Source organism: Carassius auratus, chromosome 20 (genome assembly GCF_003368295.1).
Source record: "Carassius auratus strain Wakin chromosome 20, ASM336829v1, whole genome shotgun sequence".
NCBI classification, from domain to species: domain Eukaryota; kingdom Metazoa; phylum Chordata; class Actinopteri; order Cypriniformes; family Cyprinidae; genus Carassius; species Carassius auratus.
Genome location: NC_039262.1, coordinates 16,949,099 through 16,975,770, shown reverse-complemented (window position 1 = coordinate 16,975,770; position 26,672 = coordinate 16,949,099). Strand labels below are relative to the sequence as shown.

Genomic DNA, 26,672 nt, shown 5'->3' with positions numbered 1-26,672 from the left:
ACACTTTAGGTATTCACATTTATGGACCCTTTAGGCACACAGGTGTAACTGCCCCATTGACAGCTTTCATACCTTTATTTCTGAGACTGCATCTGACAGTGAATTGTTGCACATAACAGAGTAGCTTACCATGTATCTCACGTCATCTTTCATCAGGCTTTTAGGGTTAGTAATTTCCTCTGATTTCACAAGCACACAATTCAAACTTTCATTCCAGGCTCAGGAAACGCTACACAGTGTAATTTTGAAATGTTTTCTACGCCCTTGAAATTGCTTCCCCTTGATTGTCTCTGTCCACTTCCCTCCTCTTCGGCGCAGAAATGGAACTGCCCCCAGATTACGTTGTTTAATTGAATTTGCCTGCGTTTGGTTCCTCGTAGTGAGAAAGAGGAATATTTCTCTGAGCCCCACGCTGACCTTCAGGCACACTGTGATTACATTATGTTCTCATTAGCAGGGTGCACTGACTCGGTGGATGGCACTCTGCCTCCCAATGAGTGAGGCTGCTCTCCATCAGGTCCTCTTTGACCTTCAGTGCGCTGCTTTATCATACTCCTCTCAATACTAATTACTCACTTTAATCGCTAATGAATTATTGAATAATCTATTATGGGTATGCACGATAGGTTCATGAATATGGCATTTGTTGATTTAATTGGACTCTCGTTGTTTAGGCCATCGTACTGGAAATGACTGAAAAACTCCACTTTGTAAGCGAGTGTGACTAAAAGGGTACATCTGTCATGAACAAAATGAGAATTTCGTTTGAGAAAACAGGCTTTTACAGTGCAACAAATGAAATCAAATATAGTTAATTTACTGGTCGACTGATATATCGCCAGTGCCAATATTTGCCATTTGTATATTATTTTTCATCTGCCAAAATTTCTTTGTGGAAAATACTATAATAGAATTATATAATCACGCAGTTTCCATTTAAATAAATCTATTTCATTTTACAGATTTATTTATTTTCTATCAAGTTCTTTTTTTCATATTTATTCATTGACTATATAATTAAGGTTAATATGTTGCTGTATACTGTTGTTGTTCTCTTGTTAATCTGATTGCTTCTATTGTTGTCATTTGTAAGTCGCTTTGGATAACAGCATCTGCTAAATGATTAAATGTAAATATGTCAAATCAATATACATTTTATTTCAGCAATTGTTATTATACAATGTGCATATTGGCTTTACGTCAGCCCCCCTTCTCTCTAAGAGACTGTATTGGTATCAACCATTAAAAACCTATGTATCAGTTGACCACTAATAATTAAAACTCTGAAATTGCATCAATATCTGCATCTTGGTGATAGCATCTTTCCTGCAGTTGAAGTTTCCTTTATTTAAATGCCCCCTGACAAGGCCAGAGAAAATGAAATCAGAGCACCTCCTCCCCGTACTGACTCAAATTAGAGCGCTGCCTTCCTATCATAACTAATGCAATCAGAAACACAAGATTATGCTGCGTTTGAAGTAATGCAGGAGCGACAGAGAGAAGGAGGGAGAGGGAAGGGGAAGGATGGAGAGGGAGGGGTTTGGGGATTAAGCTGTGGAAAAATTTGTTATTAAGAGAAAAGGTCACCGAATGATATTACCCACAACCTGATTAGCGAAAGGGCCTTAGGCCAATGCATCATTGCCTTCTTCCCAAAAGCCCCTTGGTTGCACAAACCCACGCACGCGAAGACAAAAACAGTGACAACGAGGGAGTTGCAGAGTCAGTTGTGATTTGGTATTTCAATGTGTCGTTCTCGACAGTCTTTACAGATCAATTACCGCAGTGTCAGCCATGTGGCGGGCCGGGGGCTACATTAGCTGTATCTGACACAGAGAGGCAGACAGTTCAGCTGCAGCACCGAACCATTCCCAGCATGCTCTCCGGCCAACACGGGCCACTGCCACCCGCTCCCTCAAGCCAGCTGAACTGACAGACCACACAAACGTGCTAGTGTAGATTAAGACTACAAGCAGCTCATTTACTCTGACACTGCTCGATCCCTTTAAACTGTGAAAGACTGGTGGAGACACACTGGTGCTAATAAAGTCAGCTGCAAGGAAATACCAGCACAGCTGATGTCTCTCAAACTAGTTCTATTACTGTGTTTCGGTAGTGACAAATTTGGAGAGAAAAACTTTCAGAAAATACAATATGAGATTTAAATACACAGTTACTAAAAATGTGTATCTTGGATCAAAATCACAAACTGGAATAAGTACATTTCTAATAAGTTTTTACAATATTTTTTCTATTCTTTATTGAACACACTCGTATGCATAACTCCTGTTCTAGTAAAGAAGACTGTGGTCGATTGTTTTGGAAACAGGTAAACTGCTCAACTTGCCTTTGAACTGTTCTCTGTCTTTAGTCTCCATAGATTTCGGCGAGACCCCTCTCTTCAGTCCCCTTCTGTTTGAAACAGATGTGAATCCTGACCCAGTTCTATCTCGCCTGCTTCTCTTAGGCATCCATTGTATCTACAGACAGACAGACAGATGCACAGACACACAGACAGACAGAAGTTATAAAACTTTTATTCCGTCTGCAAGCAGGGAGAACAAACAGCAAGAACAAAGCAAAGCCACAAAAGGGAATAATAGACAAAGAAGAGACTGCGTGAGAGAAAAGACAGCATGCTCCTTTACGACTGACTGATGTGCTGTCCAACAGAGCCTTTCAGTCTTTTGCCTCAGAACAGATTTGTCGCCAGCCTATTGCAGTTACTGGTGGAGACAGACACAGAGAGACCGTCCTGTTGTTAAGGCTGCATATGTTTGTTCCTGTGAGTTAAAATGCTGAAAACCGTCTCTGCTGTTGTCCTGTTAAGCTATGGCTAATGAAGTGGTAAATTAAAGCGGATATGTCACACTCTGACACAAAACTCATTTTCGGATGATGTAGGACTGAAGTGTTTTACATTGAAAATGTCTGTCAGAGTCGTGGCCTGTTTAGCACAAATTCTCTGAGGAAACGTGCTTTTTTTGTTTGAGGGAACACCACTGATTACTTTTGGCACAGATGGTGTCCCAGACAAGTTAAGGCATGATAAAACAACACTTTTTAGTAGTATGATTTTTGTACTTTGGTGTGTTTAAAGTTTTTGGATAGCCTCTGAGTTCAATTCCGGTATCCTGACATTTTATCCAACCCTTTCAAAAAAAGCTGTAAACTTTAATAAAAACGCAATCTAATTGGTATAAAAGAATATTAATTGTTGGTTTCCTGTAGTTGTTTCCCTTCTAGCTACAACCGCAAATATAACACATAATTACTGTATTTGCAGTACTGTAAGGTTAGGTTTAGGGTTGTGGTAGGTGTAGACGTTAATAAACCATAACTTTACAGTAGCAATTTTTAGTTGTCGAATTGTACTACCCACTGTTTTAGTGGAAGGTAGGAAAATCTGACAGCGTAGGACAAATCAACAGAACACCGGATCTGATATATAATTTGTTTTCAAACTCACCAAGCAAAAATTGCCTGAGCGAGACAGCCATACATCACCATGCATTTTCAAATGTATGGAAAAGAGCTTTGACATTTCGATAATGGCTCCTTTGCTGTACAGAAAAAAGTCATAGGAAATTTGAGTGACACAAGGGTGGATGATGATAGAAGAAACTGCAAATGATCTTTGGAAGGTGTGACAAAGGTGTGATAAATTTAGACTTGCACTTTTAAACTATTTTCTGTCAGATATAGCATCTGGACCAATCAGACACACTTTTATATACATTTAACAAATACTCAAGTAAAAGTAACAAGTAAAATCCCTCATTTAACAGACCAACTATGAATATAGTCAATGGACCCTTTCCCCAAAATACATCTAACACCTCAGAAAGGCAGAACAGTCCCTGGTTCTATAGCAACTAATGTTATACTTTTTGTCCAAAGTATTTTTGGCAAAGCACAAATAGCAATTAAATTACCCTTAGTAAAGCCACACAATGCTCATAAAAATTGACTCTTTCCTAATTAGTTCATAGGAAAACCTTACTTTGAATGAACACACAAATCCTTCATGCGTGAATCTTCTCAGACCTTAAAGGCCTCACATCAGTGACCCACCTTTGGTCTGCGGTTCTTTTAGATCCTAAGAGAATGAGGAGGATGAGCCTACAACTCTCTTGGACTTCTAAGCACGTACCAGGCCCTTGGCCTTGACTTTCCATTCACCAAAGATCCTAGGATCTCAGCTGATGTCTCTCTTAGCTCTTTTTCACTTTGCACTGCGAAGAAATTCCCAATCACCATCGAGTCAGAACATCTTTGGAATTTATCACTCTTCAAACTCGGAAGAAAGTGATCATGACTCCTACATCACCGAACCTCCAAACCATCAAGACTTTCATCCAAGACTTCTGCATCCCGACGCTCGTTCCAGGCTAAGGCAATGCAGGTATCATACATTTAACTAAATTAAACAGATGTTTAGTATAACCTGTAGACCCCTTTCTAAAACAGCAATGGTGGTTTTACTCTTGGGGTTAACTGACTCTTTTCATGGCTTAATTCTGTTTTTCCTGATGATTTCATGAGTGCATGTATGTTTGTTTGTTTGTTAGCCTAGTTTGTATTAGTGTTTAGTTAATAAAACCCTTGTGCACAAATTGCATGAGTTTCTGATTCTGCCTTGCAAATTAATTGTCCCTTTACAATTTGATCCTTACTACATGCTCTAATGCATTATTAGGCTACTGTAAGAAGGTTGTTTTCTGTGGCCACAAATATATCCTTTCTTAGAGTTTATATGAAATTACGCTAAATGTTTGCTGGACAAACAGATAAGTTGATGGCAATTTAGTTCTGCTACAGCTACTACAGGCAGCTCATATAAATAATTTTAATTAATCATAATTAACTGTAATTATTTATATACATGCCTCTTTTGAGCTTAATTTACTACACAGAAATTGCTATTCAATTTCACAAATGATTGCAAAAAAATATCAAGTAACACACTGTAATAAATGTTTTATTAATGAATACTGAAACAGTATTTAGGCTTCTTGTAAAATATACATATTCTTTGTTTCAATGGGTGATTTTTTAGGCTGTGTTGGTCAAGTGGATAATCTGAGTTTGAATCTTGCTTGCAACATTCTCATTCTTTTATCTTTTTGGTCTTGTTTCCTAAATCATTTATATTGAGTTCCAAAGAGCTCCGTGCTGACTGGCCCAAATTTGGTATGGAATGGAGCGGTTAAGCAAAGAGAACTGTTCGGCCCGATTGTAGAAAGGCTGCTTATGAATCATTTATGATTGAACGTCATGATTCAGTTCATCTGGAAGAGAAGACAAAAATACTGAAGACCTCAGCTGTGTGGGAGCACTTTAAATTGAGTGAAAACAAGGCAAAGTCAGTGTGTCAGATATGCGATTTGAAACTGGCCTTCCACAACAGAACATCAAGTTTGAAAAATCACCCAAGTTCTGTAAGTAGTTTGCCTATAGTATATTGTTGTTGTAAAAAAAAAAAAAAGAGCTGCATTTATCCGCCATGTTAATCTGTAATTTTACACATGATAAAAATGTGAACTTAATTTGCTTGTAAAATACTTGCGAATATGGCAGCCATAAAAAAAAAGAAAAGAAAAAAGAAAGAAAAAAAGTACAGTAGCCCAGCCTAATAATAGTTTGTCTATATTAAAAGTATTGCTCTTAACAGACCTATGTGTTTTGTATTATTAGTGCAATGTCCGTTCTCGGAGCATAAGCCCTGTCCCTGTGAGGCGCTGCTCTGTAGTTTATTAAAAGTTTATTAATTCTGAACGTGTCGCGTGTTCATACTGCACCAAAATGCGACATTGCACTCCCTTGGGAACGCAGCAACATAACCCGCCATGCGTGGAGTCGATTGGATGAATGCTTCTCGACATAATAAAAATGCAAACAGACAGACAGACACACAGATTCCTGCCTTTATTAGAGGGAATAATATGTTCAGCTCCCTGAACATGTATGATGTAATGCTAAAAAAAAAGGTATTCGGATCAGCCCTGATTTGTAGCAATAGCCAACAATACAGTATGTGGGTCAAAATGATCAATATCAATTTTCTCAATATATTCCAGATTTAGTTATATTTAATCCAAATATTGTCCTATCGTAACAGATCATATATCGTTGGAAAGCTTATTTATTGTCTCAGAACTGGTTTTGTGGTCTAGGGTCACAAATGAAGATATTCAGAAAATAAAATATTGGGTTTTGACTATACAGTGAAAGACAGTGAGTTCCAACTGGCTTTTTGCTGATCTGTCCCATCCAAGACAGATATTAAAGTCAGGTTTTATTACATGATACCAATTGATGGCAGTGTGATAGAGGCTTCAAGTGAGAGTTGGGGATGAGTTAGTGAAAAAAAATATTTTCAGTTTTTGACTAATGCAAGGTAGAAACTATGAAATATTGAAACACACAAGGAGTTAATGATTTTATGCAGGTTTTACTAATGTGCCAGTGTGCATGAGGCCTTTATGTGTGTGTGTGAGTGCGTGCACTTCAGCAAGAGTCCTCCCTCTGGATTTGATATGATGAAGCAGCACAATGAGGACACTGATATTAGAGAAGAAATCCTAGGATGCACAAAAAAGCATTTATCTTAAGAAATGAGAAATTTATTTGAAGATTTTTTGCTCCTTTCTCTAAGGACATCTCTAGGGAAATAACAATTTTTAATGAGCCATGTTTAGATTTGTGAGGGGAAAAAAAGTTTATCTGTCATAAAAATAGACCCACTTTTTTCTTAAAGACTTTTTTGTCTCTCAACGATAGCAGAAAAATGAGCAGTATTAAATTGCACCAAGCTATGAAAGGAAAATGATACAGCACATAAGAGAAGCCAGATTGGTACTGTGAGAGCCTGATAACAGCTTTGTACCAGGGCAAGACCTCTTATTTTTATTTCTCTTTTTAGTACAACTTAAATGTAGGGCTTAAATATGTTCAATGAAGTGTTGAGGAATAACTAACTAAAAGTAGAAAACCTTATAGAATTATTATTATTTTTTTACTCAGATCCACTTTCAATTTTTTTTTTTTTTTTTTTATTTTCATCATTGAATTCAGTGATGTCATCATCTCAGTTCAAGTTTAAATAGTGTCTGTGCAATCATTTTCAATCAAGTCAACAATATCGCTGTAAATGAAGTGACCCCAAATAAGCAAGCCAGAGGCGACAGCGGCAAGGAACCGAAACTCCATCGGTGACAGAATGGAGAAAAGATCTTGGGAGAAACCAGGCTCAGTCGGGGGCCAGTTCTCCTCTAACCAGATTAATCCAGCAGTTCAATTCCAGGCTGCAGCAAAGTATTGTCCAGGTGGTCGTCTTAGACAAGGCCTTTACATGGGATCTGTATCTGGGGCTCTAGTTCTCCTGGTCTCCGCTGTCTTTCAGGGCAGTAGAGGTCCTTTCTGGGTGCTGATCCATGATCTGGTCTGGATACGTACTGGATCCAGGTGACTGCAGTGACCCTCTGATCTAGATACAGACTGGATCTGGTAGCTACGGTGACCTCGGAATAAGAGAGCAACAGACTAATATTAGCGTAGATGCCATTCTTCTAATGATGTACATATCTAATCTAATCAAGTACATCTTGTGTTATGGGAAGTGTTGCCGGTTCCGGTTTACCTAATTAATGCACCCTAAAAATCCTTTAACAGATTTGGATATTAGAAGCACATTAGTGTTTTATTTGTAAGCCAGGTTAAAGAGATGGGTCTTTAATCTAGTTTAAAATTGCAAGAGTGTGTCTGCCTCCCAAACAATGTCAGGCAGTTTATTCCAGAGTTTAGGCGCCAAATAGGAAAAGGATCTGTAAAAGGAAAAGGAGCCAGTGCAGTGTTGACAGGACCGGGCTAATACGGTCATACTTCCTGGTGCTGCATTTTTGAGCTATAGTTTGTTTACTAAGCGTGCAGAACAACCACCCAATAAAGCATTACAATAATCTAACCTTGAGGTCATAAATGCATGGATTAACATTCGACATTGAGAGCATTGGCTGTAATTTGGATATATTTTTGATATGGAAAATGCAGTTTTACAAATGCTATAAACGTGGCTTTCTAAGGAAAGATTGCTAACAAATAGCACACTTAGTTTCCTAACTGATGACGAAGAATTGATGAAGCAGCCATCAAGTCTTAGACAGTGTTCTAGGTTATTACAGGCAGAGTTTTTAGGTCCTATAATTAACAATTAATCAAATTCAACAATTAATCAAAATTTGTTTATCTTTTTAATCTGTTAACAGTATTTCGTGGACTTGTATGGAGTCAAAATAACGCCATACATACACAAAAAATTACGTTTTGCAAACGAAAATTAAAGTATTGAGGAAAATAAATTTGCTCTTTGCACACAAAAATTAAGAATTACAAAACATAAATGAAACAGCGCGGAAGCAATGATTTTGCAATACATATTTTCCATGGTCATATCTATTAATTTATCTGCAACGCTGCTTTTATTTTGCGTGTCAGTCTAGTTTGAGCTTGCAATACCGTTTATCCTTTGCACTTCATTTTTCTGCACACCTCTCTTTGTGGCACTGTTTTGATGTGGGGGTGGAGTCAAGGGATGGGGGCGTGTACAACATGCCTCCCTGGAAGTGACGTCATCGGCCCGAGAAACAGCTCACTGATCCAGGTCCTTTCATGATGAGAAGAGACTTTCGAGTGGACCGTTTCTTTTTATTCAATAGCATTAAAACATTCATGTTTTCGTTTTATTAACTTTATTAACACATTTATGTGTATTAGCATTACTCAAGTTAAAGAATTTATTACCGTGAACATCTGCTGTTTATTTCTCTCGATGTGCACACTTTTATAGCATTAAAATGTGTATTGTTTCATTTGGTTAACTGCAAGTGTTTGTTTAAAATCTCTTAATTTGTGGAGGACGCCAGCGCACAGAAGCGTTCTTTGTTTACATTAGTTAAGAGCAAAATGCAGCCCTGCAGAGTTTTGTAAATAATAGCCTATAAAAGTCCGATATGCCAATAAAGCTTTGATTAGATGATAGAGCTTTATTGTGTATTGTTGTCCACCCAAAGCGCTGTACAGTCATGTGTGTCTCTCCTCAAACACCAGTGTGCAGTATCCACTTGGATATATTATATATACCTTATTTTCCCGACTATAAGTCTCATTTTTTTTATAGTTTGGCTGGTCCTGCGACTTATAGTCAGGTGTGACTTATTTATCAAAATTAATTTGACATGAACCAAGAGAAATGAACCAAGAGAAAACATTACTGTCTACAGTCGCGGCTGTAGACGGTAATGTTTTCTCTTGGTTCTTGGTTCTAAATAAATATGATTTATAGTCCAGTGCGACTTATGTTTTTTTCCCTCATCATGACGTATTTTTGGACTGATGCGATTTATACTTAGGTGCGACTTATAGTCCGAAAAATAATAATAGCCTTATATGAACATATATTACATAAAAAGACACAATCAATGGACAGTGGGATTTTATTAATCTCTGATAATCTCAGGTTGTTCTGGTCACCCTGGTTTGTTTATTCATTAAGACATTATCACGTTCCCAAGATTTATCCTCTTGGCCACGACAAAACTAAAAAAAAACATTTTTTATCTTACAATGACAGTCATTTATTAATTTATGCCAGTAGTTATGTAAATGAAAAACGAATTCGCAATCGATATGAAACTTGAGTCGTAGACCTCTTTAATGATGTAGGTTATAGTTTATGAAGTGAACTGCATAATTTTACATTAAACTAGCTGTAACTCTGAACTAATGTAAGCAAAGAACGCTTCTGTGCGCTGGCGTCCTCCACAAGTTAAGAGATTTTAAACAAACACTTGCAGTTAACCAAATGAAACAATACACATTTTCAGGCGCGCTGGAAGCTGTTTCATGCAGGGGGGGCTGAGGGCTGGGTTGGAAAATATGTGACGTCATTATGTTGTGACTGACGACATGAAATTTCTCTACTAGTCTTCTCCCCTGGCGTGATTGTTACTGTTTTATACACAAAAATTGTAATTGATGTACTTGTACTTTGATGTTTAATAAAAATAAATAAATAAAAAGTAATAATAAAAAATCTCTGTACTGTTTAGGCTATGTGTTGTAGCCATTAAAGAAAACATATTTGGTTTCATATTTGTTTAAATATTATAGGCTAATGTAATTTTTTTATTTATTTAATCAATGTTTATTATGAAAGTGAACATGCAGCATGAGAAAGATATGATACATCATGCGCAATAGCCTATGAGACATGGAGTGGGTAAGACATGATTTTGACCACTTTATTGAGTTTTGTTTTGTAGAAAGACTCTGTTTAAAAGATTTTCATTTTGTATAAATTGTATCTTAATTTTGAGCCCCCGCAGCACCCCCCTTCCCGCGCCATTGCACATTTTAATGCTATAAAAGTGTGCACATCGAGAGAAATAAACAGCAGATGTTCACGTTAACAACTTCTTTAATTTGAGCAAATGCAGCTAATACACATACATTTGTTAATAAAGTAAATAAAACGAAAACATGAATGTTTTAATGCTATTGAATAAAAAGAAATGATCCACTCAAAAGTCTCTTCTCATCATGACAGGACCTGGATCAATGAGCTGTGTCTCGGGCCGATGACGTCACTTCCGGGGAGGTATGTTGTACACGCCCCCATCCCTTGACTTCACCCCCACGTCAAAACAGTGCCACAAAGAGAGGTGTGCAGAAAAGTGAAGCGCAAAGGGAAAACGGTATTGAAAGCTCAAACTAGACTGACACGCAAAATAAAAGCAGCGCTGCAGATAAATGAGTAGATATGACCATAGAAAATATGTATTGCTAAATCATTGCTTTCGCGCTGTTTCATTTATGTTTTGCAATTCTTTAGTTTTGTTTGCAAAAAGAAAATTTATTTTCCTCAACACTTTAATTTTCCTTTGCAAAACTTTATTTTCTTTTGCAAAACATTTTTTTTTGCGTATATATGAGGCGTTAAATTGACTCCATAGACTTGAGTTAGCATGAATTAGCAATGAACAGTTATATTTTTATTAGCTATCATTTAATAACAATAAATAAATAATATAATAATTTTAATGAATGCATAAGCTAACATTATTGAGACCTTATTGTAATAGCCACATTTTCTTTTTCAATGTACATTTATGTAGGTTTAATGCATTAACTTATAGACCCTCATAGATTAACAGAAAAATACTGTTTTAATTCAGTTAAAATTGAATTTCCCCCTTTGAATAGATTTGTATGTTAGAAAATGTTTATTTATTTATGTATTTATTTATTTATTTATTTATTTATTTATTTATTTATGTGATACAAACAGTGAAAAAGTGCTTTAGGACTGCATATTAGCACTAATGCCATTCAGCCAATCCGATTCGAGGACCAGAATTAATTGGTGTATAATTCTAAGGATTTGGAAAGGTTTTGGGTTGTTTTGTTCATAGGTCTTCCCCAAAAGGTTTTCCCTTTTGTCATGATTAGTGTAGTTTTATGTCCTTTTATTTTTATAGTTTAGTTTCTAGTTCATGTCATGTTCTTGTTCATTGCGACCTCCTTGATAGTTCCCAGATGTGTCAGGTTATTATGCTTCCTTCAAGTGCACCGTGGAAACTCGCACCTCCGAGTCAGGCATTTGTTATTACAACAGGTCACTCATTTAAGTGGGATGCATAACATGGCAGTAGCTTTAACATCCAAAATAATGAACATATTATTTATTTATAAGGAGTATCAACTAAATGCTTGATAAATAAAGCAAGATGAAGATGGACCATTGCAGAAACTTTCTGCATTAAAATCTCTCTCTCTCCTTCCATCCATGTAATTAAGGTTTTAAGAGTAATGTTAGGGGAGCAGTGGTGATTTCTAGCAACTTGGTCTAACTACTTCATCTTGATGCAGTGCTTTTGTCATTTAGGCAGACATATGCCCTCCTGAGAGTTGTGGACTGTGCCTGGATGTGTGGAGTACCGGAGCTGATCAGACTGTGTCAGAGACCTGCTGAGAAATAGATTACAGTGAGTCAATGCAGCGAAGACTGCTGTGAGTCAAGATGTCGAGTATTAGAGGATGTCAGTTGGTGTAAATGTGTATGTGTGTGTTTAACGCTAGAAAGAGAGGGGAAGCACGCACACAGCCTATGGCGATGATTACAAGGTTGGAGTTTTCCAGTAACCTTGTATGAAAGCATTTTCAATCAAATTTTCTTTTTCAACGGGCTAAAGAATATTGTGCGCATTGCTAAATGTTATAACAATCTCTTAAAGGAATAGTTCACCCCAAAATTAAGAAATAAATAAAAAAACCCTCATGCCATCTGAAATGTAGAAGTGTTTGTTTGTTAATTGGAAATATGAAGCACTTGCTCAGTAATGGATCCTCTGCAGTGAATGGGTGCCATCAGAATGAGAGTCTAAACAGCTGCTAAAAGCATCATCACAATAATAAAGTATAATCCACACCACTCCAGTCCACCAATTAGTCTTGTGAAGTGAAATGCAGCAAGTTCATTATACATTTCTCATTATGATATATTATCATTTCTAACCATTGCTCCAGCTCTTATGCATAATTTTGCATAAATTAATTTATGCATGAATTAATTCCAATGGTGAAAATAACAAACTTTTGTGAAATGAATCAATAAAGAAATATGCAAGAAAAAAATACTATTTACAAGCAATAACAACCCAAACCGTTTTTTAGTTAATATGTTGGTGGATTTTGGTGTGAGATGACAACATGGCACTGTTTCAAAGTTAAAATACCTTAATGGTGGATTTTGTTCACAACTTTTCAGTTCACAAGATGGCAATTGATGGACTGGAGTCGTGTGGATTACTTATGGATTATTATGTTTCGAAGCTTTCATTCTAACGGCACCGATCAACTGCAAAGGATCCATTGGTGAGGAAGTGTTGTAATGCTAATTTCTCCAAATCTTGCAATGAAGAAACAAACTCATCTTTATTTTAGATAGACTGAGGGTGAGTACATTTTCAGCAGATATTTATTTTGGGGGAACTGTTCCTTTAAAGTGGCAGTTCATTTAAAAATTATACTCACCCTCGTGTCATTACAAGTGGCAGTTTTTATTTAAAAAAAAGGTCCTAAAATGTGGGGAAGATCTTCCTTTTTATTCTTTTAAAAGTACTGTATGTAGGACAGTTCTTTAGAAATACAAAATATATTTATCCTCTCTTCCATTGTTAATAGAGCCTTGGATCAAATAATTTTGGAAGATCCTGCATGTAGATCCACTGAAGGCAGTGTATGTGAGTGGTTGTATGCAAGTGTGTGTCACTGGGCTGTGGGAGTGGGATAGTGGGTGGCAGGTGGATGAAAAGCATTGCATGCTGGTCTGTATGGTAATAAGATATAATTGCACAGTACGTTCAGCCTGCCTGTCGCCTCTAAAATTCGAAGGGAATTTGCATCGTTATGTACAGACTTTTCAAATATGCAAATGTTTTTTTTTTTCCTCACCGCTCACAGGCATCTTTCAGTACAATTAGATCCTCTCAGCTAACTGTGTAATCACAAGATTTCCAAGCAGAATGGGGAAAAACACTTAATGTTTCTGTTAACTTTAAATTACACATGGTGAAGTGCCCTATACAGAAGTCTCTGACAGATTTTTGTAATCATATCCAGAGGAAATAGTCCCAGAAAATGAATGTCATTATAATTTTGAATTAATTATAATGTGTATTGATTTAAATTGTATGTAACACACATTCAAATTTAACTTTAAACAAAATTCAAGAATGAAAAGAATGAAGTAGCTTAACTCGATTCATAAGTTGGTTCATAATTAGTCCAAAAGAGCATTCAATCAATGTTGCAGGCCAAGACCTTCCACTCAGACAGAGACTAACCATATGCTGCCATAAATAATAACTAACCATATTTTGTTTTAACATGCCACTCAGTGGTGGCTTTTTCTGAAATAGCTAAGAGCACATTAATAGCCTGTGTGGGAAAAAAAAATCATTTATCTGATAATATGGCAGTCTCAACAAATTATTACAGAAGGGTCAATGACAAGACACTGGCATCTTTATTTAACTGGTTCAGAAATACAGGCATAATGAGGCCACTCATATTTACAATGACTTGAGAATGCATCTTTGATGAATGTTTCTATTTCTTATTAAAATGGCTAAATTAAAAGACTGAAATTCAGTGCGTTGAGAACGCTTCAGTTAAAATGCAGTGAAGCTGCTAAGGGGTCAAGAAAAGCATTTTTCCTGAGGTGCACTTATAATCTTTGTATGTTTTTTTTTTTTTCAACAAAATTCTAAGTTAGATATAAATTATTATTATTTTCTATACCTCTGATTTAAACACTCTGCTGAGACGTCTGTATAAAAACTCTGCTTTGGCAGGTCAGACCAAAGGAACCCAAAGCCTGGTAGCAAACCATAGCACAGCAGGTCCCGACAGTGCTGGGAGGGCAACCTCAGCATATGAAGGTTGGGACTCTTCGATTGGTGAGAAGAGAAGGAGGCAACCCTCGAGGGCGAGAGGTGCACTGTCCACTTACAAGTCACTCGACCAGGAATCCAACACAAGCTTCCTGTAAGGCGCATCAAGATCAAGTGAACAAAGGCAAATATGCAAGAGGACTGATGCACCAAATGACTAGTAAGCCAATTCTCAAATAACTATTATGATTTTTTTTTTTTCACACGCTCACATGATAGAAGTAATTGCACTGTCCAAACTATTAAGACTGTGTCTGTTCACCGAATAGTGAGGTCAAAATATACATTTAATGTAGAAACTAGAGAAAATCTTTGTGATTAAACCAGAAAAATATGGAGCTAAACGAGTCTCAAAAAAGATAAATGTACACACACTACATTCACATATGCACACACAAGATTCGTACATGCACACACATGATTCATAAATAGCTACACAGGATACACAAATGCGGACACAATTCACAAATGCACACACAAAATGTAAAAAGCACAGAAGATTCACAAATGCATACCAAATTCACAAATGCACACAAAATTCATAAATACACACAATTCAGAAATGCAAAAAACATTTACAAATGCACTCATGATTTAGAAATGCACAGGACAAGATTCAGAAATGTATTTCTGATGCACACACAAATATACCTTGATTTACAAACTGCTGTATCGTCATACACTAGATTTAATTATATCGCATGGAATCGATCTTACTGATATAGATATTACACCTCAAAGTGATGATGTTACATACCATTTCCTTGTATTGTGCATGCTGCGTATCACTGATATTAACTTTATGGCTCAGCGTTATCATCTGGGCAGAACTATTGTTCCAGCCAGCAAAGACAGATTTGCAAATAACCTGCCTGATTTATCTCAACTGCTATTTGTACCCAAAAATACACATGAACTAGATGAAATGACTTGCAACATGGGCACCATTTTCCCTAATACATTAGAAGCGGTTGCTCCTATCAAATTGAAAAAGGTTAGAGAAAAATGTACTGTGCCATGGTATACCAGTAATACTCACTCTCTCAAGAAAGAAACACGTAGTCTTAAACGCAAATAGAGAAAAACTAACTTGGAAGTTTTTAGAATTGCGTGGAAAAACAGTATGTCCAGCTATAGATAGGCTCTAAAAACTGCCAAGGTCGAGCATATCCACAAACTCATAGAAAATAACCAAAACAATCCAAGGTTTTTATTTAGCACAGTGGCTAAATTAACAAATAACCTGACACCACCTGATTCAAATATTCCATCAACGTTTAATAGTAATGACTTCAAACTGCAGTGCTTCACAACTATAGGACAGGAAGAGCTAAATAATCTTATCACTGTATCTAAACCAACAACATGTTTATCAGATCCTGTACCCACTAAATTACTGAAAGAGTTGTTACATGCAGCCTAAGAACCACTTCTCAATATTATTAACTCGTCGTTATCTTTAGGTCACGTCCCAAAACTATTTAAGCCGCCGGTTATTAAGCCTCTTATTTTAAACCAAAACTAGATCCTAGTGAACTGGCAAATTATAGGCTTACTTCAAATCTTCCATTTATGTCCAAAATTTTATAAAAAGTTGTGCCTGCTCAATTGAGCTCCTTCCTGCAAAAAAAAATTATCTGTATGAAGAATTTCAGTTTTCAGGCCCCGCCATAGTACAGAAACTGCACTTTTAAATTCTACCTCTCCGATCGCTACCATTTTGTTTATTTAAATGGGGAGTCATCTCATTTATCACCAGTAAAATATGGAGTGCCACAAGGATCGGTCCTAGGTCCCGTTGTATTTTCAATATACTTATTGCACCTTGGCAATATGTAACAGGTGTTTAAAGAATTTAACAATTAATTAAATGAATTGCTGTTGGTGCAAAAATAGTTTTATCAGAAGATTTTAAGAGTCGTAAAGGAGGTAGCGGGTTGTAGTGAGAAACAACAGACAACACAAGTTAGATGCAAACTGGTATGTAATTAGATTTCCAGTGAGAATTATAATCAGGTTAAATACAATATCAGGCAATGATACAAATCTCAAGCATGAAAATCCCCTCTTGAGAGTGCACGCTTTTTTTTTACCCCAGAAACAGAAAAGTATCGTACAGACGGGTAAATGAAATGACAAAAAGAAATAAAAAACAAAAATACTCAATAAAGGAGTGGTGTCTTTTCTCTTTTAAAACACTTTTCTCAAAATATCACATATCAATTTCTTTCAACTAATGGCTATGGGTAACCATACACCAAGAGTGTTCAATGCTCTTCAAAGCACGGATCAGTTTCTCAAAAAAAAAAAAAAAAAAAAAAAAAAAGTATTCAATAGTCTCTAATAGGAATTGTCTTGCTTAAAGCAAGACTGGAGAATGAAAGAAAGGATATTGTCCTCTTCTTTATGAATTTTAGTCTTTTCTTCTCTGTAGCAGATTCGGGTGGCTCGCCATCAAACGTGAATTTCACAGGATATCGCAGATCATCACAATCCAGAACCAAGGAAAAAAATAGAAATACAAGGAAGAAGAAAAAAAAAGAAAGGGACAAAAAAAAACCTGGCCTGATCACAGACCAGAGCATTCATTTAGTGATTTCAGAAATAATTTCACATCAAAGATCGAAACAATCAAAATAAACAATTAAACACACAAATATGTGTTTCAAGACATCATATATTACACTAATTTACCTCTAGAACAATCCTATCTGTCTTCCTCACACAGGCACATGTGACCAATAATGGCGCCGGTGAACTGAAATGGAGGAATAACCACGCGGTTCACTATGACCACACTTATACTCATTTAGAGTGAAATAGTACAATTAAACGATAGAACATAGCAATATTGATTTTTCACAAGAACTTTTAATCCTATATTAATCATTTACCTCTATATTTAGCGTCTTTTGCTTTCACCCAAGCACGTCTCACAGACACGCGTCGGCCAGCAATGGCGTTGGTGAACGAGGAATACCCACGCGATTCACTATAAGCCTGGAGTGAAATGTGACTCAACAACATTCACTCGGCTTCTCCATATGCTGCACGGTATGAAATTAATCAAATTAAAGGTTTTCTACTTTTCTTCAACTATATACTTCTAAATTTTGATCGCAGAGATCGACTCGCATCTTCTCTCCTCTATGCTCAGCTCTCTTCTCATTACGCAGGCGCGTCCAACCACACACACACACAGTGTTGCCAACTTCTTTCAATGAAAAGTAGCTAAACCCTGCCTGAAAAGTCGCTAGATGACGGCATATGCTAATTAGCATATCCATGACGTAAGTGCGTCATATTATCTTGCCCTTTCTATGCTCGTGTACTGTGTTTTAAGGCAGCCAAAATTCTCAATAAAAGTTTTTTATTATTATATTTTAATGTTTCTGTTGTCCGACAACGGAATTAATATTATAATGACTGAAACGCGGTCCATTAAGAATACATAACCAGCTCTCAAAGATGTTAATCTCTGCACTAAAATCCTATTCACGACATTGTGTACTGTGATTTCGGCTATACTTGTATGTAAAATAGAGTTAGAAGCAACAGAATATATTTTTTTAACTGAAAGTGCTGCTCCTCTCTGCTCGCTGAACATAGCAGATGCAGAGAGAGAGAGGCGTGTGTGCACACTGGGAGAGAGCGAGAGAGAGTCGCCAGATTTGTCGCTAGTCGCTTTTTTGGAAAAAAGTCGCTATGGGGGTCTGAAAAGTCGCTAAATCTAGCGACAAAGCCGTTAAGTTGGCAAGACTGCACACACACACACAGCGCGTGATGATGGAGCTCGCTCATTGGTCAGTCACAAATCAAATAATAATAACTTAAAACGTCAACTGTTTGAGTTAAATCTTTTTTTTCCCTTTTTTTTAACAATCACTTTTCAACTTTTATTAAGGGAAAATCATATAACTAAATTGTTACAAAAACTGCATTCTTCCATCTTAGAAACATTGCCAAGCTATGAAACATGTTACCTGTTTCTGATGCAGAAAAGCTAGTTCATGCATTCATGACCTCTAGACTAGACTATTATAACGCACTTCTATGTGGTTGTCCTGCATCTTCAAAAAACAAGCTACAGGTAGTCCAAAATGCAGCTGCTAGAGTCCTAACCAGGTCAAGAAAATATGATCATATTACCCCAATTTTACGGTCTCTGCACTGGCTACCTATTAAGTTCCGTATCACTTCCAAATTATCATTACTTACCTATAAATGTTACAGACATTCCAGGTTCCACCTCCTTCAAATACCACAGCACACTCCCTCACCTGAATACTTATCACTCCAACCTGATCCTCATCCACCAGCAATCACCTCAACACTACAAATACACCACAAATACGTATCCATTCTTCACTGCCTCCAGCACCATCACTTTACCCAGCACTATCCGCTCCCCTGCTTGTGCCTAAATAAACTGTGTTTCTGTTACCCACAGCCTCCTGTATTGGTATTCCATAAAAATGGAGGGCCCAGCAGGAGGTCGACCGAGCTATTAACAGGTTAAAACACAAGGAGGTCATGGGAAGAATCCAACACAACTGAACAGAGTTGGGCTGGGGAGAGCCAGTCCAGTTCTGGGCCACAGCCACATGGGAGCAGAGTAAGACCATGGTGGTGGTAGAGTTCTGGCGCACTATGGCTGCTGTCGCATCATCCAGGTGGATGCTGCACACTGGTGGTGGATGAGGAGATACCCCCTGACTATGTAAAGCACTTTGAGTGCCTAGAAAAGTGCTATATAAATGCAATGAACTATTATTATTAATTAAAAGAAGAATTTAAAAATCCAATTGCTTGGGGGATAAAGGATAGTTTGGACCTGTTCTTAGTGCATTGAGGAATACAATATCTTCTGCCAGATGGTAATAATTCAAATGCATCTGAAAGGGGATGCCTCTTATCATTCACAATGATATTAGCTTTACTCAGCACACTCTCTTTATATATACTCTGTATACTTGGTAACTTAGTTCCCAACATTTTGCTTATCATAGTTATTACATTCCTCAACAATTTCTTCTGAGCCTCTGAAGCTTTTCCATGCCAGCAGCTCACACAGAAAGTCATAGTGCTTTCTAAGCCCCATAAAACATCAAAAGCAATCTGCTATGGACGTTAAAAGAGATTAATTTCTTAAAGAAATACAACCTTTGTTGTATCTTCTTACTAAAAAGTCAGTCCATACATCCCATTTAAGCTTATGATAGAAGACTATACCAAGATATTTATAATGTGTTACTACTTGCATTTGTTCCCCATTAATTAGTGTAGAGTGGGTTGTATCCTTTTCTTTCATTCTAAAATCAATAACCATCTCCTTAGTTTTGGAGGCATTTAAGAGGAGATTTGATTTCTCACACCAGTTCAGAAAGAAATGCAGAACAGGGCCATGCTCTTCCTCTCCATCATGTAAAAAGCTCACTATGGCAGTATCATCTGCATACTTAATAATGAATCTGTTTTTAAAAGCACTAGCACAGGAGTTTGTGTATAAAATATATAATAATCGAGCTAAGACACATCCCTGAGGTGATCTGATCGAAGTAATCATTTTATCTAAGACAGACCCTCCTAACTTAACCTGCTGACTTCTACAACTAAGAAAATCAGTCACCCACATTAGCATCCTATTATCTAATGATAATTATTTTGCCAGTGTGTCTATTATTGTTCTTGGAGAGTTAAAAACTGATGAGAAATCCACAAATACAATTTTAGCATGATTTTTTGGTTTTTCTAAGTGCAAGTGCAACAGATGTAGTACAGTTAAGATTGCATCCTCTACTCCCCTAGAGGTTTGATATGCAAATTGCAGATGATCTATAAGATGCTTTTTTCAGATACAATGTGCTTTTTTACTAAATGCTTAAATGATGTCATCACTAGAGATGTGAGTGCTATTGGTCGAAAATCATTTAATATTAATGGTCTAGAACTTTTGGCACTGGTACTATTGTTGATGTTTTCCATATAACAGGGACAATTCCAGTATTATATGAAGCTCTAAAGATATCAGTAAAAACTGGTGCTAACTGGGCCGCTCAATGTTTTTAAACATTATCACATATCTTATCTGGCTGGACCTGGCCTTTTCCGAGGATTACATTTCTTAAAAATTTGACTAACCTCTATTTCATTGATTTAGTCAAATATGGTGGTAGAAACACTGGAATAGCATTACTTTCTCCCTTATCAAAATGACAGAAATGTAAGTTAAGCTGATTAGCCATCTCTAGCTCCTCACATTTTCCTAACAACAGAGGCTGTTTGCCTCTTTCCTTATTAGGGATGTTTGTCATATTCTTAATCCCCTGAAAGGCATATCGTGAGTTACCACATGGCAGGGATGCTTCTATTTTTTGTCTATAGGTATTCTTATCTATTTGTATTTGTCTTTTAATCTGCTTCTGTATATGTCTCTGAGTTATCACATCCTTATTTTTAAATGCCTTCCTTTTCTTATTAATAAGTTTCTTTAATTCTTTAGACACCCAAGGTTTATCACTGGGGTAGACTGTAAAAGTCTTAGTAGGTACAGTATAATATTATCTACACAGTAGTTTATGTACCCATTAACTGTTTCAACACACTCATTGATGTCACCACTATCAGACACCTCCCACTGGGTACTTTCAAAGCACCCCTTTAAAATCATTGTATAATCATTATCCCACACTTTAACACATTTTTTTTTCTGGGGTTTCTCCTTTCCAAGTAACCTATACGAAGATATCGAAGATATACAACACTATGGTCATACACCCCCAATGGTGGGAGGATAGATGATGTATAAGTATCTTTAACAGTTCCATAGCACATATCTAAAGTCTTGTTTTTCCTTGTCGGACAATCAACATATTGATAGTATGTGCGCAGACTCTTCTTAATGTTGCAATTATTAAAATCACCCAAAATAAACTTAGGAGCATCAGGAGAAATTGACTCAAGTCTCTGAGATAGGTTGTAAACGATCTCTTGAGCTTTGTTAAAGTTTGCTTTGGGGTGAATGTATTCTACAGAAATAAAAAATTTGAGGAAACTCCCTCTGTAAATAGTGCGGGCGAAGAGAAACGCACAGCAGTTCAATGTCCGGAGTGCGCATGTTTTCTCTGACCTTTACTGAACATCACCATCCCTCTCGAACAAGAAGACATACGCCTCCTCCACGAGTCTTTCCGGTGATGTTAAAATCTTGGTTGGTCCTGAACGACGCGAAGCCTTCGGGTTCCACCTCGCTGGGCAAGACGTTGCTGTCAGGACACAGGAGTTCTGGAACTCATGTAGGTAGCAGATGTTAGCTGTTAATTCATCCAATTTTGCTCGCAAAGATTTTGCGTTACTGAGAAGGGTAGTAGGCTTGCAGATTTTGTTATTTTCTTTCAACCGTCTTAATTGGTGATGTTTGCCTCCTCTACATCTCCGTTTCCACTTAGTATGAACTTTGACGCTTTTCATATTGGTTTTAGGGTGATTTGGAATTGTATCCACTACTGTAGAATGTTCTGGTGAAACTGAGTTGCGAAGCAATAGTAGGAACTTCATATCGAATTTCATTAAGGGCCATGTCGCCAGCAGTATGGCCCAAATTCAGGTCATAGGAGAGATAAATGTTTAAGAACGCCACCAACAGTCCAAACATGCTCCACACTATAGTATCCATGATTAATATCCCCCAAAAAATGCCATCCACAAACTTAAGGAGGCTCCTAGCACTAAAAGAGTCTTAGATAAAGAAATGATTTATCAATGTAATGTCATGGGAGACACCGCTTGGCAGCAACAGAGCAGCACCACCAAAATGAATATACAGCTGGCTCAGCTTCCTTGTGAGGGCAGTGTGTGAAACCCTTCCTTGTTACTGAATTCTCTCCCAATGGTTCGGAAGCGAGGACATTTGCCCCCTGTGCAATTAAGCAAATGTAGGCTTTGGACATATCCTGTCGGAGTGTAATGTTGCTTTGATGCAGGGCCATTTTTGATGGAAAGTTGGAGAAAGTTGGAAAGATGTAGATTCTGGGCAAACAGCTCTTCAGATGTCCTTCGGCCAAACATCCCATTCTCCAGACCAGGAGATGGCAGGAAATACAATGTCTGCTCACTCCTGGAAAGGCATAGGAGATACGTATTGACCTGGGCAACCAGCTTATCTTTCCAATCGAGATCACCCAGACAACATTAAGGCCAGATGACGTGGTGTGGCCTGCAGGGACCAAGAATGTCCTCATTATTGAGCTGACTGTGCCATGGGAAGGGGGAATACCAGTGGCGCACATTTTCAAGCAGCTTAAGTACTATGATCTGGCGGCGGAGTGCAGAGATGGGGGATGGACCCAGACCATCCATCCCATAGAAGTTGGATGCAGGGGCTTCGTTGGTAAGTCAATCAAGCTTCTCTGAACTGCTGGGACAATGGGGATAAGCCTGAGGAGAGCTATCAAGGAGCTGGCAGAAGAGGCAGAGAAGGCAAGCTACTGGTTGTGGCTTTGGAGGTGGGACAGGAATTAGGGCAGCTGCAGGGGGTGGCGGTGAGACCCCCACAAGCCATTGCCCTGCACCCCCCCCCCCCCCAAGAGAGATGTATTGGATAGGGGGTGCAATGTCCATGAACGGTGGCACCACCAACTGATGACCCTCCAGCTGACCCAAAGGTGCACTGGAGGAGGTGCGGCGGGCAGAAATGTCAAGCAGGAAAACACCACCTATATATTGAAAAGGTATATTTATATGTGTGTGTTTGTGTGTGTGTGTGTTTGTGTGTGTGTGTGTGTGTGTGTAAATATACACATATGAAACCAATAATAGCACAAATACTACATATCTGTGTTTTAAATTAGATAATAATAAAACAAAAAAGTCTTCATTGTGGGCATCTAGTTTGCTTGCTATACTTGCTATGCTAATTCCACTGATTATTTCATCATTATGAAAAGCACTTCTTGTCTCATTCTGGTACTGTGAAAAACAAACTCCACCCCCCTTATTGGTTGATAAAACACCTGTTTGTGCTTAATTTCAAAACAAAAATTGTGGAAAGCAAGCCTATCAGATAAAAGTTTCTCAGATCAGACAGATTAAGTCTGATTTAAAGATAAACCTCTTGTGTGAGTCTAAAGTGGTCGTGCAGCTGAGGTCAACAATAGTTGATTGGTAATTTTTCGTTTGTTTGTTTGTTTGTTTTTTAATCCATGATCAGCATGTACGAAGCCCTTCAGCTTGTTATCGTTATATGTATATATATATATATATATATATATATACAGTACACACTAATTCATCTTTTTTTATTCCTCAGGAGCTTCAGAGAGGATAAGACATGCCCATAAACCCATTTCTTGCAAACCTGTACCGCCTCAGAAAATCTGAAATGATCATTTTCTACAAAAGGCCATTGTGGGCTGTTTCTCTGCTAGAAATCAATGATTCTCCCAAATCTCCTTGAACAAGGCTGACTGCGTGAGGCAGATCGAAGAGCACAATAGACTTTCAACAACAGAGCTGTTCTAGCCAGGGACTTGGATTTTTTGAGTTAAGATATCTTTTGACATTGTTTTTTATTAACAAGAAGAGCTGGAGAAAGTGTTTTTTTTTTCTTCACAGATCTAAATGTCTGCTCGTTTTGCATCACTGTTTTCACCTCGCATACTATGTCCTTCTTAATTATGAAACAGCACCAATGGCCATTTTAATTTAATGCTTTAATAGTTTGTATGTGCAAAATTAAATGAAAATATTATTTGCTGCATTTAATCACACTGATGACGTGCCATGCTGGATGCAGACTTGCTGCTGTGGCGTCTGTTTGTCGATCTGTTTGACTGCATTGCTCATTTAGGTCAAGTGCGCGGTGTAATCAATGATGCCTCTGGGCAGACGAGTCAAAGGCGATATTTTACTTTAGAGGAAAAAAGAACAGAGAGAAAGATCAAAGCCTGGCATGGAAAAGCGGTCCACTGGCCTTGGCTTTGAACTTCGTGCTGATATAAGTCCATCCCTCCACTAACAGAAAAAAACTACAACAGTGAAATAACAATAATCATACATGTCCTACAGCATGCTAAATAATAAGACTTGAAGGGGTCATATAAAGTGATTAAAACTTATCCTTTCTCTTTGGAGTGTTACAAGCTCTTGGTGCATGAAGAATATCTGTAAAGTTGCATAAAGACTAATGTCTCAAATACATGGAGATATTCTTTATAACAGTTAAGACTCTGCCACACCCCCTTTATTTTCTATTTTATTATTTTTTATTTATTTTCACAGTTATACAGTTTACACTTGAAGCACCATGAGGATAAAGGATTAGTTCACCCAAAATGTTTATTTCTGTCCTAATTTACTCACACTCGTTCCAACACTTTTCATCCTGTGGCACACACACACAAAGATATTTTGAAGAATGTTGGTAACCAAACAGTTTTGGTGTAATATCTTATTTAAATATATTATTATTATTATTATTATTATTATTATTATTATTATTATTATTATTATTATTATTATTATTTAATACGTATTATTATTGTTATTATTTAATAAGTATTGTAATTGTTCACAATATCAAATAAATCAATGTATCTCACATAAAAAGCAGAGGTCTTCGAGAATGATTTCTATGTCTATTTTATATCCATCTCATGCTTTTTACGTGTTATTCTTAACAGCAGAGGCTGGTTTTAATTGCAGGGAGCAACAGCTTTGGGTTTAATTGCAGGAGAATTGCCAGAGTTGCTTTTGTCCATTCTTGTCTACCTGCTGATCCCATGTTCCACCCCTACCAACAGCAATAATAGTGCCTTTGATTAAAAAACCCACTAACCACAACCGTGAGCTTTAAACCAAATGAAGGCCCGCATTCAGAACAATAGAAAGCCATTAATGGCCACTCGTATAACAAAATGCAGGTTTTGTAGCAAGAATCTAAAGAGCATCAGCGCCTGGAAAAAGAACAGTGATTTTGCTCAAGCCCTATGTATTGCATTGTGATATTCTGTGACATTTAGCAGTTGTCATTGTGCTGTACCTATGTGCTGAATACTGATTGATCACGGGTCTGTGGACAGGATAAGCAAGTGGCACTTACCAAAGGGTTCAAACCCAGAGAATCGTCTGTTCTGCATGGTGGTATGTATGTGTTTTGTCTACAGAAATCATCAAGAACTTAGTGTTATTTTCTTATTATTCGTTTAAAGTTTTCTTTGCATACTATTTATGACTGGTCTTTTTACTGGTTACAGTAAATGTTGCTTTCTTCAAACTTTCTTTGTAGGCTTGAAGGTCAAGACTAACAAACCCTGTTCTATAGTCAGGTTTATTCAAAGGTGCCAATGCCACACGGTCTTGCTGGATGCAGCAGTGTCAAAACCTTGTCATGAGTCATGAGAGGTATGTGCTAAAATAACACTATAGCCTTTACCTTGGAAGTATTGTTATTCAATTAAATTTGTGATTCCTAACACTTCAAATCACAACTTTAATTGCTGTGTGATGACGTGTTGTTAAGATTATAGCTGTATGGTTTATAATTTAATGCAAAAGTCATAAAAAAAGCCAACCCCAAATAAAGTGCCAACAGCCCTACGATTTGATCCTATATTGAGTTCATGTTTGGTATAACAGTGAAATATCAAAAAGAAAAGAGCATAATTTAACACCTCTTTAATTTAGACACCTCTTTAACATCCAGTCCTACTAAGAATCCTAGACCTGCTGCTGCTTTGGTACTTTTGTGTGCTGTTGCTCTAACACATTTCAGGTTTTTAATGTACATACTTAGTCATTGGCGTAGTAGCATAGTACAATGTGGTGCAAAAAAATAAAATAAAATAAAAATAAATAAATACCTTCAGGCTACAATAATGATTTTTAAATTAATTAATTATTATTTTTAATTCAGTGTTGTACCGTATTACAGCCTCAATGAACCTTTTCACAAAATATATGAATTGAATGATTGACTGACTGATTGGTGGGATACTGACTAAAAAAGATTTCCTAGAGTCCCTGTAGTGTATAAAACAATCTGATATTTAATTTTAAATAAAGGTAAATCTAGGTCAACATTAGGATATTTTAGGATAACCTCTCTATCATAGCAATAATAACCAAAATGATAACGATGTTGACTTGAATTAAAAGCAAAGG

At 37.1% G+C, this 26,672-nt stretch overlaps 1 long non-coding RNA gene across 1 annotated transcript in view; it reads left to right on the top strand.

Annotated features, from left to right (window-relative positions):
• Positions 1 to 24,933, top strand: part of LOC113121060 (uncharacterized) — a 43,117-nt gene extending 18,184 nt beyond the window's left edge. Inside the window, exons 2-5 of the long non-coding RNA XR_003294664.1 lie at positions 11,945 to 12,044; positions 14,415 to 14,673; positions 18,964 to 23,242; positions 23,821 to 24,933. This is a non-coding gene — a long non-coding RNA (uncharacterized LOC113121060). The remainder of the gene's footprint in view (positions 1 to 11,944; positions 12,045 to 14,414; positions 14,674 to 18,963; positions 23,243 to 23,820) is intronic.
• Positions 24,934 to 26,672: the final 1,739 nt, after the last annotated feature.